The 14429-nt window shown below is 37.6% G+C and overlaps 1 pseudogene; it reads left to right on the top strand.

Moving 5' to 3' along the window:
- The window catches only part of LOC102527858 (hyaluronan synthase 2-like), a 29223-nt pseudogene extending 16387 nt beyond the window's left edge, over positions 1-12836 (top strand).
- The last annotated feature ends 1593 nt before the right edge of the window (positions 12837-14429 follow it).

Genomic DNA, 14429 nt, shown 5'->3' with positions numbered 1-14429 from the left:
GGCCTTGGGTATATAGATTACTCATGTAAATACAAAAACTCCGGGAAATAAATTTATCAGAATCATCCAGGGTGGGTGATAGGGCTCATTTGGCTGTCCCTTACAACTAGGCCTGCTTTCTAGGGTGTAGTTATATAATCTGGTTCTGCTGGCTTCAGGCTTTCCTATGAAATGTCCTTTGTGGATGTAGCCCAGACCCCCAGTGCAAATCATTCATGTCCCCTGGACAGTAGTGAATCTTCTAAATTGTAAAGCCCTTTTATCTGCACACTTTTAGGGAAGTCTACCGAATTTAGATAGGTGTTAGAAAGACCAGTGGCCACTCACAACTCTACTCACAGGGACCTAGACTGGTTGCGATGGGATGTTCTTTCCATCCACAATTATGCTATCGTTGTCAGACAAGCCAGGTGCCCCCCTGGAGAACGCCCCCCTCAAAGAGGAAACAGATGGCTGGAACTTCTCCCAGACCCTCCCACAAATGACTAGAAAATGGCTTACCTGGGAGTTGATATTCAGGAGCTGATAGGAGCAATAGCAGAAGCATTGTCCCCTAAGGTAAACTGGTCTGACATTATATTGTGCCCTCAGAGAGAAGACCATTGGAAGGCCTTTGCTGAACACTTTGTACAGATTTTTCAAAGACATGCTTTGGTAAACCCTAAAGTTCCAGACAGTAGAAATCTTTTCATTTCTACCTTAGCAGGAAAATTTCTTCTTGAGAGTATATTCTGTACCAGAAATGGGACAAAGACTAAATACATATTTCTTACTATAAATCACAGCAATCCATTTTTTTTCTTATTGAAGCTTATTTCCTCTTTTTCTAAGAATGAACTATAATGAGGGACATAATTAGTATCAATGCAGTGTCCCCAGTGTTAATCACTCACACCAACTTTAGGGTTTTGTTATATTCACAGATAAATAATACTTAATATTTTCCTTTAATTCAACTAGTTTTTGAACGCTAAGTAAATTGATTTTAAATGGTAACTTACGCTAAGCAATTGTTTATGCAAAATCTCTCACTGGATATGCTTTGTATTTATATTTATGTTTCCCTAGTTCACATGGTGCCTTTTTAGCCTTACACATCATCACTCAAAACTTGTTTGCCTTTCTGGAGCACCGAGAAATGAAAAAGTACTTAAATATCCCCACTAACTTGAACAAAACTGTTACTCTTCACATTGCTGCCTATCAAGAAGATCTACACTATTTATGAAAGTGTTTGCAATCTGTGAAAAGGCTAACTTACCCTAGAATTAAAGTCACGGGAACTCGGAAGATGACCTTTACATGATGGACATCTTCAGTGAAGTCATGGGCAGGGACAAATCAGCCACTTACATCTGGAAGAACAACTTCCACGAGAAGGGTCCTGGTGAGACGGAGGAGTCACACAAAGAAAGCTCACAGCATGTCACCCAGTTGGTCTTGTCCAACAAAAGTATCTGCATCATGCAGAAATGGGGTGGCAAAAGAGAAGTCGTGGACACGGCCTTCAGAGCACTGGGCCGGAGTGTGGATTATGTGCAGGTAGGTTTCCACATCTGCCAGGGCAAACGTCCATTTACATAAAGCGCCTTTTGAGGACTGCAGTCCAGTCGTATGCTATAGTCCATCCTGTGCCTTCTGCACACAGTACTCCTTTCAGTTCATTTGAAAACAGCATGACTGTTGAGAGCACATTCTGAAAGAGAGGGGAAAAAAATCTTATAAAACGGTTAAGACTATGAAAGCGCTTAACTTGTGCAGTGTTATTGGTTGGAAAATAGGATTATTTTGAATAGGAGACCCTTCCTTCCTTCTTTTCCCCTCTCTTACCTTCTCTGCCCCCTTGGACCTGCCAAGTCAAATCCAACATTATTTTCCAGATGCTTAAAATCCCCAGCCTTGCAAGAAAATAGTGTCTGTCCCAGCAGAGAAGTCTGAGAAAATCTGCAGGCCCGAAGACATGCTATAAACTATTTTTCACAGAGACTAGAGCAAATGGGTGTGCTGAAAATAAATTTGATTTAAAAGAATAGGGAATTCAAAATGTAGACACAAAGGAAAAGAATAGAAAAATAAAAATAGGGAAGAAAAGGTGAAAAAAAAAAAAGTAGCTTCCCAGAGAAAAATCTAAGTCATGTTTATTTCACTCCCCAAACAGCATTACCTCACTCCCTGCAACTGGCCTTTGAAACCATTTGTGATGGTGTTTGCTTACATGAAAATTAGACAGGCTGTGTCTCTCATTAGTTTCCTGCCTGCTCACTTTAGGGTTTCTCTTCTCCTATTTCTCACCGAGGCTTTCTTTTTTAGGATGTTAGCAGGGTCCCTGTGAGTCTTCTCATTGTAATTTTCTGCAGACACTGTGGTAGATTTTGCTCATGATAATATTGGAAAGGAAAAAATGTCTCTGGCTTCAAATATCACCTGGACTCTCTTCCTCTTCTCTTCAAAGTGAAATTCTAGTTTTCAGGAGATCCATCTCTTTTTTAGGGGACTTCGTGGGCCCAAAGTATGCCCAGTGGGTCTCTCTGGGTAATGGGATGGGAAAGGGCACTGGCTTCAATGTCATTTGACAGAGGTTCTAATCACAGGTATTATCAGCCAGCTGACCTTGAGCAAGGCCACCTCCCAAACCTTCGTTATCTGGATAGAAGGAACCAGTCTCACAAAAGGTTTGGGATAATTCTTTCAAAGAATGTATCCAAAGGGGCTCAGCAGAAGTTGTTAATGATGGTGTTGTTAATATTATTAAAAAGCTTGCTGTTTATAGTACAGTTTGTTAATAGTATTGTTACTTTTTATGTGATTGTCCAGTCCTTGCTTGAAAACTATAGTATGTGTCAGTGGCCACCACAGAGTTAATTTGGTTAACCTCTGGAGAGTTTTGAAGCATTTCTTCAGTTAATGCCATCTGACTATGGATTTCAAAATTGTAGAATAGATAAACAAGTTTATACTGTATAGCACAGGGAAATATATACAAGATCTTGTGGTAGCTCACAGAAAAAAATGTGGCAATGAATATATATATATATATGTTCATGTATAATTGAAAAATTGTGCTCTACACTGGAATTGACACAACATTGTAAAATGATTATAAATCCATAAAAAATGTTAAAAAAATACCATCTGACTATTAATCTTCCTTCTAGGGAGTTGATAGAGTTTCACCCCCAAGTTCTTCTAACTTCTAGAACTATCATATTTCAGGTAGCTTTAATTAACTCAGTTCTTTTTTACATATTTACTGATTGCAACTTGAAGCCCAGATGAGAAGATACAATGAAACATTTAAAGAAAGGGATGACTTGGAAACTTGCAGAGGATTTGAAGAAAAACCCTAACATGAGAGAACACCTGTTTTGATATTTTGCCTTTAATTCTAGTTGAAACAGTTGCTAATTTGTCATTTCTAATCAAGAGGTGACTGTGTGGGGTTTTCTTTTTTTTTTTTTTTAACCTACTCCTCCTGAATCTCATTTTCCCATCATTTTTGTCTTGAATTTTGTTTGTATTCATGACAATTTGACATTGTGCCTGTCCAGGAAAAAAAATACAAAACATGAAATGTTAGAAAAGGCTTTCCACTTCAGCCCTAAACATACTTGAGAACTTTCCTTCCTTCTGGATGAAGCCTCCAGATAGGCTGGCCCTAGCCACAGCTGTTAACTGGACCCTGAATCCTTTTTGGACTCTCGGCCCATTCCAAGCATTCAAACGAGGGAAAAAAAGAATTGGCATTCTGAAACCAGTACATTTCATACTGCCATTTCTCATCAAATCCCCAGATACTTAACCATTTCTGCCATATAGCAATGGAAATTTCTAAGGTTCAAATTAATACATTCTCATCTTCCATTCTAACTGACATAAGGTCCAAGAGTCACAGAGCAGAACCCGCTGAAAGACAAAGGCAGAGAAGATTGAGGATCTTGGCTCCTGCGTGTTGTAAGTGATTGGATGTGGAGTTCAAGTTGGTTAAGGATGGAAGGAAGCAAAGATCAGTAATAATACACAAGAGAGACTGGGAGCTAGGGGTAGAAACTAACCATCTGCTCCTACTTGCTAACCTGGCTGGAGAACCCTGCTTAACTTTGCAAGGAGTTGGCCAAAATGATTGGCTTCCAGTTGCAGCTGGGGCCTTTATAGTATCGTAAGTTTAAGGACACATTGAACTAGGAATGGGGAAATCCGAATCTAGATTCAACTCTAGGTTTACGTTGGTGTTTAAGGGCCATCATTATGGGATTTCCTGATTCCCTCATTTAGAATGAGAATTCCAATCATTTGGAACAAGTACGTTTCATGGCTTAAGACATGGAGGTGACAACATTTGGTTTCTCACTTTTCCAGCTGGCTTGTCACCTCTGCTTTACACCTTCTGTACACTTTACTCATGAATAAGCATTCCTAGAAAGGAAAGGAGAAAAACCAAAGGACTCCTTTTTTTTTTGACTTTAATATTTTGAAAAGATGCGAGGTTGACTGATGAAAAGAATCATTGTATAACAATTGGGTAATTCATTCTACAGAATAAGGCATATGTCTTCCTAATCTCATCCAAGAAGAGTAATAAAAAAGTGCCAAATTGCTTCGGTGTCCAGAAGTGGAAGCTTTCCATTGGCTAGATTTGAGATTTTATACCCTAAACTAAATAATATAAGAGAGGAACATCCTCCCCATTCCCCATCTCTCTCCTAAAAGAAAAGTTATCTTTTTGGTTCTTTTGAGGACAGATTTTTTTTTTCTGGAATTATTTTCCTCATTAATTTCTAAGGGTCTTTTTAGCTCTGAAATTCTTAGGTTTTATGATTTTGTATCTGCCACTCCCATGATTTACCATTTCATATTTGCCACTTAATCCAAAGGTGGTAAATTTAGTTTTATGCTTACATGTAAATCCCATTTATTCAGAATCCAAATAAATAGAAAAGAAGTTTTTTTTAAAAATGAAAATAGCATATAACATTAAGTCCGAGAAGTTCATTTGATATAATTAATGACCATACACTATGAGTCTTGATTGACATTTTGGTTACATGAGAAATTTTAAATTGTGTGCAATATTGTATTTTTGTAAAAGTTATTTTTTTGTCCCAATTCTTTGGTTTCCCTACCTCCTGCATGCAAATGGTCCCACACAAATTACCAATTATACATACTCTTTTTTTCATCAAACAATGCAGTTCTCAGGGTCTATATTAAACAAATAAAATTGTGTCATATACATTTATGTACTTCCCAAACCAAAAGTTATGTTCCTGTTTTAAGTAGCACCACATTCAGCAGGCTCAAAGTCAATGAAGAGATGCTGACTCAAGATACAACAAACACTTTCGTAAGTTTTGATGTAAGTTTGCTGTAGATAAACTTTCACACATTGTAACCCGAGGATAAAATTCAGGCCATACATCAACCATAATCAGCTGTAAACTGCTCTCTAAACTATTTATTTTCCTTAGTAGACAGCCCAGTCTAAGGATTTTTACATTGCCTTCTCAAAAACAGAGTTAATTTGGTTGGGCATTGAACCAGGCATTATTTATTTATTTATTTATTTGCTCTTAATATTTATTTATTTATTTTTTAACATTTTTTATTGATTTATAATCATTTTACAATGTTGTGTCAAATTCCAGTGTTCAGCACAATTTTTCAGTCATACATGGACATATACACACTCATTGTCACATTTTTTTCTCTGTGAGCTACTGTAACATTTTGTGTATATTTCCCTGTGCTATACTGTGTAATCTTGTTTATCTATTCTACAATTTTGAAATCCCAGTCTATCCCTTCCCACTCTCCACCCCCCTGGCAACCACAAGTCTGTATTCTGTGTCTATGAGTCTATTTCTGTCCTGTATTTACACTTTGTTTTTGTTTGTTTTTGTTTGTTTTTGTTTTTGTTTTTTTAGATTCCACCTATGAGCGATCTCATATGGTATTTTTCTTTCTCTTTCTGGCTTACTTAACTTAGAATGACATTCTCCAGGAGCATCCATGTTGCTGCAAATGGCATTATGTTGTTGGTTTTTATGGTTAAGTAGTATTGCATTGTATAAATATACCACATCTTCTTTATCCAGTCACCTGTTGATGGACATTTAGGCTGTTATTTTTGCTCTCTGAGCGTGTCATAGTTTATTTACGGTAATGATAAGAAGAACTGCTTTCCTCACTGGATTAGTGTCCTTAGTTTGTGCCTCTGTTTTGATTTATCATTTCTCAATATATATGTTTTCTTTTATTAAGCATTTATTATATGCTCGCTCTTGTAAGTGCTATACATATTTTATCCAAGTAATTCTCCATTACAATAACCTTATGAGGTGGATATGATTATCCATATTTTCCACCTGAGAGATGGAGACTCAGAAAGGTGAGGTAAGGAGTCTAAGGTTAAGGAGCCAGTCCAAGGGTATATAACTCATAAAGGGTAGATGGGGGCTCAGATCTGTCTTATTCCAAGGCTTTGCATAGCTTCTTCTTTCCCTTTCAGTAGTATGTTTACTCTGGTCCAATACGGTTAGGAGTTCAGGGGGCTGGCACCATATTGTGTTTGCTGGTAACTAACTATTTGTGATGTTCTTGGTGTTGTTCTGGCTGACCCCTTTCCACTAGAGAAATGTCCCAGGGGAAGGAGGAGAAAAGAAGACTTTCCATTTATTTTGTGGTTAAGTTGTGGCAGGAAAAGTAGGTAGTGGGGTCATGACCAAGAGCAAATTTCAAACATGGTAGAAAGAAATAGTCTCACTGGGTCCAGGTTAGGATGAAGGGTCAAGGTTAAGAAAGGGTTGCACCTCACAAACAAGCAGAGGATGAAGGCAGTGGCAACAGACGATCTTGATTCATTTTCAACCTGTTTCTTCCTTGAAGGCAACAAGAATTAAGGTTTCCTCTTCCCGTGTAGCTCCCAGCGCCCTTTGAGGTGGTTTGGGGCAGACGGAGGTGGGGAATCCACCAGTCAGTCTGAAAGGAAATTTGTCAAAAAAAAAAAAAAGGTGAAACACAGATACTTGGCATTTCAGACTTGGGTCTTAGAATTTGAAAGGCATTTGGTAAAATATGTAACAATATTTCTACAGGTGATTTTTACTTAAGTTGTTGTTGGGTAGATTAACTTTAAGATCAGTGAGATGAGTTGGAATGGACTTACAGTCTAACAGCTTACATAATAGACTTATAGAAGTCTATCTAATTTCTACAGGTAGTTCCCAATACATTTGAATTTATTCGTTGTGATAAGATATTTTTATAGATAATCAGCTCCTTGTTCCTTTTAGTGATTCTACTGAGTCATTTTTCCTGGTAATGATTGTTATGATCTTTGAGATGTGGGTTTACTTAGCAAGAATTAAAAGATGAAAGGTGATTACCCGAGACCAGCAGCACACTTCTCTATGGTGCTTTGTAACTTATGAAGTACTTTCGCATGCAGTGTCTCACTCTGGTATCATGATGGTGCTAAATGATTTGTTCACGATCATACAAGTAGTAAGGCACGGAACGCAAGACTTAATGGACGTTTCTTGATGTATTCTTCTAATAGACAAATATTGGCTAAAGAAAACAGTGTAGTTTATCAGTCATCTTTCACGTTTGTTATGCAGTTACTGTTGTTCATAACACACGGACGTAAGAGGCAACTTTAAAATTCCTAGTAGAATTAACCTGGGACTTAATGTGTTTTATCTCAACTTGTGTTGTTGTTTGTTTGTTTGTTTGTTTTTAATTTTACCAAAGAGAAACCTCCCCCTGCATCCAATTATTTTAGGCCCAGGGTTGGCAAACTGTGCTGGTAAAAGTTCTGATGGTAAATTTAGGCTTATGCAGGTCATACAGTCTGTGTTGCAGCTCTTCAGCTTTGCTGTTTTAGTGAGAAAGCAGCCATAGATAATATGAAAACAGGCAGGGAGGGTATAGCTCAAGTGGTAGAGTGCTTGCTTAGCATCCACAAGATCCTGGGTTCAATTCCCAGTACCTCCTCTAAACAAATAAATAAATAAGTAAATCTAATCGCCTCCCTCCTCAAAAAAGAAAAAAAAAGAAGAAGAAGAAGAAAAAATGAATATACATGCCTGGGTTCCAATAAAACTTTACTGATGGACATTGAAGTGTGGATTTCACATACTTTCATGTGTCTCAAAATAACTTTTTGGAGGTTTTTCAACTATTTAAAAAGACAAAAACCTTTTTAGCACACAGGCTGTATCAGAACAGGTGGCAGGCTGAACCTGGCCTGCAGACCTTAGTTTGCCCACTCCTGTTTCAGATAGGAAGGGGAAAAAAGGACACTAACTCTTGGCTAGAACAGTGAAGGAGTAGGAGCAGGGGTCTTATGCATCTTAGTTGTTGATTCTGTGGTTAAGACTGAGGTGGCTGCTTCCTCCCAATTAATATCTTCTTGTCTTGGCATTTTTCCATTCATTTTAGTCAAAATTTGGTGACTTTGCTTCCTTTGCACATCGCCTAGTGAGAAGCCCTATGACTAGCAATCATGCAGTTTAAACAAATTACAGTGATACATTCAGTGTGGAAAGAAGGATGTGTTGATTTGTTCTATAGTTGTTTCTGGTGTGCAAGTCACGTGCTGTGGTTTTTTCCCAGTGTGAGGTTAAGCTCTGTGTGAACTGGTGTCTTTCTCCCACAGCTTCTAGTCCAGAGCTAAATAGCCAACATTCGTGAAATTACACACTTGTCATTAATTGGTGAGGAGACAGCTAGAAATCCTGTTTCTACTAGGCTGCTTTTAAGAAGGGCTGAAGTTACACTCTTTACTCCCTAATAAATCAATCCTATTATGTCTGGGAACATACATGCTTTCATGGACTGTCATAGATGGTGGCTTTCTAGTTGGCACTGAATTACCAAATAACATCCAGGACTGAACTGCTTTAAAGCTGTTTAATCCCACTATAACAAACCCCTCCCAGGAGATTGCTGAGGGCTTTCCCGCCTGACAGTTAAACTCACCATGTGAACAATGTCTCTCAGAGAACTTCTGGCACTGTGCTGTTGGAAACTGGGAGGGGCAGGGCCAATTTAAATATGCACAAGTTTGGTTCAAGTTTAGTCGTTTCAAAGAGGCAGTTCCCTTGGCTTGCTTATGCTCACAAGCAGGCGGAGTTACTTGAACATTAATTCTAGGTGGCCCCTTTCCTGTTGTTTTTAGTCTTATTTTAGCTTTCTGCTTTTGCCTTTTGCAGCTTAAGTCAATAGAAGTGGGTGTGGCCATAAACTCTCAGGACGCAGGGAGGTTGAAAGGTGGGTTGAATGTCTGCCTTTACTTTTTACTACCTTAGTTACTGGCCTCCCTGTCTTGTGCCACATGCAAAACAGGGACAGACAGGACAAGGGAGAGGCAAAATGTCACCACTGGAGGAATTTGTTTAGGTCTCTGAGGCCTGGAACCCTTGGGTGTACACTGAAGTATTAGTAAAATCCTATTTTCTACAATGAAAAACTTATGTCTATATTCTGTCTAAATTTTTTCCCCTAAATATCTGAGACTATGCTGGACCAAAATAGAATGCCAAGAAAATAATAAATGGGTTTTATCTAGAAAGTATATTTATTTTGTTTCTAAATCAGAAAAAATAAAATAAGAAATTCAGAAGTTACCCTAAAATTGCTATAATTAATTAAATCCAGAGAGGTGAAAAGTTCACTTTTTATAACTGGATACCACATAATTCCTTAGCAAAGTATGTGAGAGGGTCACGCTGTATCTAGAAATTCCCCTTGACTGTGAAAGTCTATATTTCTACAAATTATTTTCTTAGTTTTTTTTTCAAAACTGGTATATCAAATTTCTACTATTTTTGTAAAGTAGTGGTAGAAGTATAAAAAATTATTACTTTTGATATAAATAATTAAGCTAAATCTTGATTAAATTCATGCAGGACTGCCAGACTTGTTGGCAAAATAATAGGAATTGCAGACAGCACTCACATCTGCCAATCATCATTTAATGTTTGGATGGGGATGTGAAACTGGTTCATTACATGTCAACTGTCATCAGTTTATACTTATTGCATTCCCCAAAAAGAGTAATGTTAGAAAACAAAATTCAACTAAGTAAATTTGAACATCTAATTTTCTTTATTTAATGATTCATGCATCAGAGCATCCCATCTTAGTAGATAGGAGCCCCAAAAAGCTGTACAGAATGGAAGATTTTCTAGGTAGAAAGGGGTGGGACAAGGGAGTTTCTAGCAAGAAGTGAATTTTTTTAGGCAAGGTCACCTTCCTTTAGGAGAAAAAGGACTGACCCAACAGGTCCCAAAGAAAGGGGATTGCAAACTGATTCCAAACAAATGGGTAACTTCAGACTAAACTGCCAGCTGCTCCCACCATGAAATCTGGGGGCAGAATCAAGGGTTAAGATTATCCAATCAAAAGGGGACCTATCATCTGAACCAAGAGCTAGGGGCTTGGGTTCTGGGTGGAACCATCTGCTAGTTCAAGGTGACCTGCTCCAGACTGGAAATCGAATCTGATCAAGAGCTTGATGTAAAGAGAGTTCAGAATTGAGAGGAACTTACCTGTAGCCCTGAAAAATGGTGAAAAAGACAGAGAACTCAAAGGGTCAGGGGTACCACACCTGCATTTCTTGTCCAAGAAGCTGTCACAAGTTCACTTTGGATCCCGTCACAGCCAACAAATCTGTTAAAGAAAAAAGAAAGAAAGAAAGAAAGAAAGAAAGAAAGAAAGAAAGAAAGAAAGAAAGAAAGAAAGAAAGAAAGAAAGAAAGAAAGAAAGAAAGAAAGAAAGAAAGAAAGAAAGGAAGAAAGAAAGAAAGAAAGAAAGAAAGAAAGAAAGAAAAGAAAGAAAGAAAAGAAAGAAAGAAAGAAAGAAAAGAAAGACAGGAAGGAAGGAAGGAAGGGAAAGAAAGGAAGGGAAAGAAAGAAAGAGAAGAAAAGAAAAGAAAAGAAAAGAAAAGAAAAGAAAAGAAAAGAAAAGAAAAGGAAAGAAAAGAAATTCAGCTGAGCAATTTAAAGATCTAATTGGTTTTATTTAATGATTCATGAATGGGGTAGCATCTCATCTCAGCAGATAGAAAGGAGCCCCAAGGATCCTTATAAATGGGAGGCTTTTATAGGTAGAAGGAGGTGGAAAAGGCAAGGTATCCTTTCTTTGGGGGAAGGTGGGGTATCTGTCAGGCAGATTACTTCACTCATGCTGACCTTGGAATTCCAAATTAACTGGTTACAAGTTGCATCCCTGGGAGAGGCTGAAACTGCAATTAGGTTAGGTATTGAGTTTTGGTTTGTTGATGTGGCCTTAGCACAAGTGACTCCCTTTTCAGCCTGTTTCTTTTAATGTCTTATTTGTATTAATCAGGGATAGAGAGGTTTTAATCAGCACTTTTCCTACTTCTAATTTTCTTTGATCATTTGGAAGAAGCTCCATCCATAGGCATAAATTTTCCCAGCTGTCTCAATTCTTCCTCCATCAGAGCAGTGACTTGGTGAGTTATGGAAGGAGTAAAGGGAAGCCAGCTCATCCTTCCACCTTTCTTCTGAGAGTGGGCCACCACCAAGGAGCAGGTATCTGCCATATGTTTCAAAGGAGGATACACTGTATCTGCAGAAGGAGGCTTGCCCCACAGAGATGTTATTTAGGACTAAGTCTAATTTGGGAAACATAATTATGAAGGCTGCTACTTTACAGATATAGCCTATTCTACAAATTAGCTCTATGTGTATACAGGTGATATTTTGGTTTCTTATCTCATAGCTCTGTTCTATTTTTCAATTGATTCAGAAGTCAGACTGGGAAAAAAAAAAGAAATCAAACTGGAAACAAAAGTACTATTTATAACTCTGTCACCTTGAGCCTCCAATCAAAATGTCTGTTAGGGGTTCATGGTATAGAAAAATCCCAATAATTTTCTTGAAGTTGTTGTTTGTTTGGTTTCAAAATTGCTTTTTTGATCCATATAAAGATTGTTTTTAAGAACAATTAGAATTTCTACAACTGCTTTAGGTAATTTACATCTGCTTTTATATACAAATTGCTAAATGAATACTTAATAGTCCAGAATGAAAAAAAAAAACGGGTCTGAAGGTCATGCAAGTTTCCTTTCTGACATAGTATCATTTGCTAAGCCAAGATTATATAGACATCTTGCTCCAGAATTACATATCCAGCTGTAGAGGAATTGCTTTCCTGTCTTCTATTCACCATATTAAAATAGAAGGAAAAAAATTACTGTTAAACATGCCTTCTTTTTAATACTTTCATAGAATTTTCCAATCATCTTTCAGACCTGAGGGACAAGTTGCCTAAAAGCCTTGATGAAAGCAACTTTTAAAAAAAGATATCCAGAATGACAAACCCAAGATGTTTTCCAAGTCCTGGAAACCTATGATGTCACCTAAGACATGAGACTCTCATTGTCAAAATTACGAGCATCCGTGACAAACCAGAAAAAGCTGGTCCCCTTGCAAAACATACCTAACTCATCACTTCAGCTGCCCTAGCCAGCAATGCCACTAACTTAAATATTGAGCTTGCTGAGAAATAAGCCTTGTGTATTGGCCATGATATAACAAACCCGGTCATCCCTGTGATACTTGCTTATTGAGGCCTTGTGACAGTAAGTCTGAAGGCAATAATATATGTGCCCAATTTTGACTAGAGGGAGCATAATCATAGTCTTATTTTCTTTAATTCACTTTTTACTTTCTTCTTTGCAGGTTTGTGATTCAGACACCATGCTTGACCCTGCCTCATCTGAAGAGATGGTCGAAGGTTTAGAAGAAGACCCCAAGGTTGGAGGTGTCGGAGGAGATGTCCAGGTGCACATGGCTTCACTTTTGACGTGAGTCACTTTTAGTATCACCCTTACTCATTGATTCCTTGACTATGTTGTGGAATCTGGTAATGCTAAAAAAGGAGACCTACCACTGCTGCTGGGACTTGAACAAAGACATTTCTCTGGCTTTATTTCGATTCTGCCAAAGTATTATAGGTCCTCAACAAGAAGCTCAGATTTAACCTGTTATTTCTATAAAAACAGGAAGAATTTTTTTGTTTATGCACTTTTTCCTTAGAGTATGTCTGCTTAACAGTGTTTTGCCCAAATACCTCACTAGCCGTGCTTTATGTGGGTTATCATGGAAGAAAAGGATTTTGGAAACTCAAGGAATAGTTCTTTCCACATATACAACCTAACTTACGGACTGTGTTGATACTTAATTTTTATTTAAGAAAGATTCTCTGTTGAACTCTACCAAATGAAATGTGCCAAAGGAAATTTTACAGGCCATAGGATCTGCTATAATTTTATATAATTGTATTGTTTCAAAATATTGTATACCAATTGCTAAAACAAATTTTGTGTTTTCTAGATTTTACTTGTCTGCCAAAATACATCTGTTCTTCCTTTTTAAATAGTAAAATATGTTATGAAGAAAATCATACTTAAAAATCCTACTCAAATTGTGAAGTTTGATTGACATTCATTATAGAAAATAAAATGTTTCCCCTCACTCTATCTTTTAAAAATGAGTTTATATCTTGAAAAAGTAGTTAAATTTTCAACATTTTAACTTTTTCATTTCTTTTAGAAAAGGCCCCCCAAACCTGTCACACTTTGGGAGTAGAATACGTATCAGTGCACATCACAATGTCCTTGTAGACCAAAAGTTTTTTGAGGCTGAGGCTACATTTTCATCTTTTTTGGATCCCCCACAGTGACTAGCACAATCAGGTGCTCAGTATAATTTGGTGAATAAGCAAATGAACACATGAAAGGCCAAGGAAGGATGGATTCATGTAATAGAACTTCTCTAAGGAAAGTTTATGGCTTTCTTGGAGCTTTACTACAGGAGAAGCTTTGGGGTGTGAGGGCTGCACTTTCTTACTTGCTTTGGGCGGTTGGTTGATGGCTCTGTCACTAGACAGAGAGCTACCTTGGCACCATCTGCCATGTTGAGGCATCACTCAACAAACAGATTTTGAGTGTGATTATGTGTTAGACTTAGACTTTGCTGGGATTTTAAAAATAATGAATTATGCTTCTCTTCAAGGAATTCGAGTTTCTTCATCAGGCCACGTTCCTACCCTCTTGTGGGCATTTCCAAAAGCTCTTCCCAACCCAACTTCCTTCCCACCATCACTTTTGTTTAAGTAACTTCTATTCTACACTTCAGCCTCAGCTCAATCATCACTTCCTCAGGGATGACCACAGCTACCATGACGAAATTCATTCCCCTATTACATAACCTTACAGTACACTTTTATTCTTCATTTTTAAATTTTTTTATTTTATCAGTTTATTTTTATATCTTTATTTTACTAGTTTATTTTTAATTTTCATCTCTATGATTCCTTGTTTCATAGCTGTCTCTCTCAGGGGATAAACTCAACGGAGGAAGGCAGAGTTGTGTAAGCACCCCACCCTCTGATCTTGGTAT

The sequence above is a fragment of the Vicugna pacos genome, chromosome 25 (genome assembly GCF_048564905.1).
Source record: "Vicugna pacos chromosome 25, VicPac4, whole genome shotgun sequence".
Lineage (NCBI taxonomy): Eukaryota > Metazoa > Chordata > Mammalia > Artiodactyla > Camelidae > Vicugna > Vicugna pacos.
The sequence above is the reverse complement of the archived record's forward strand: the minus strand, read 5'-3'. Positions and strand labels throughout refer to the sequence as shown.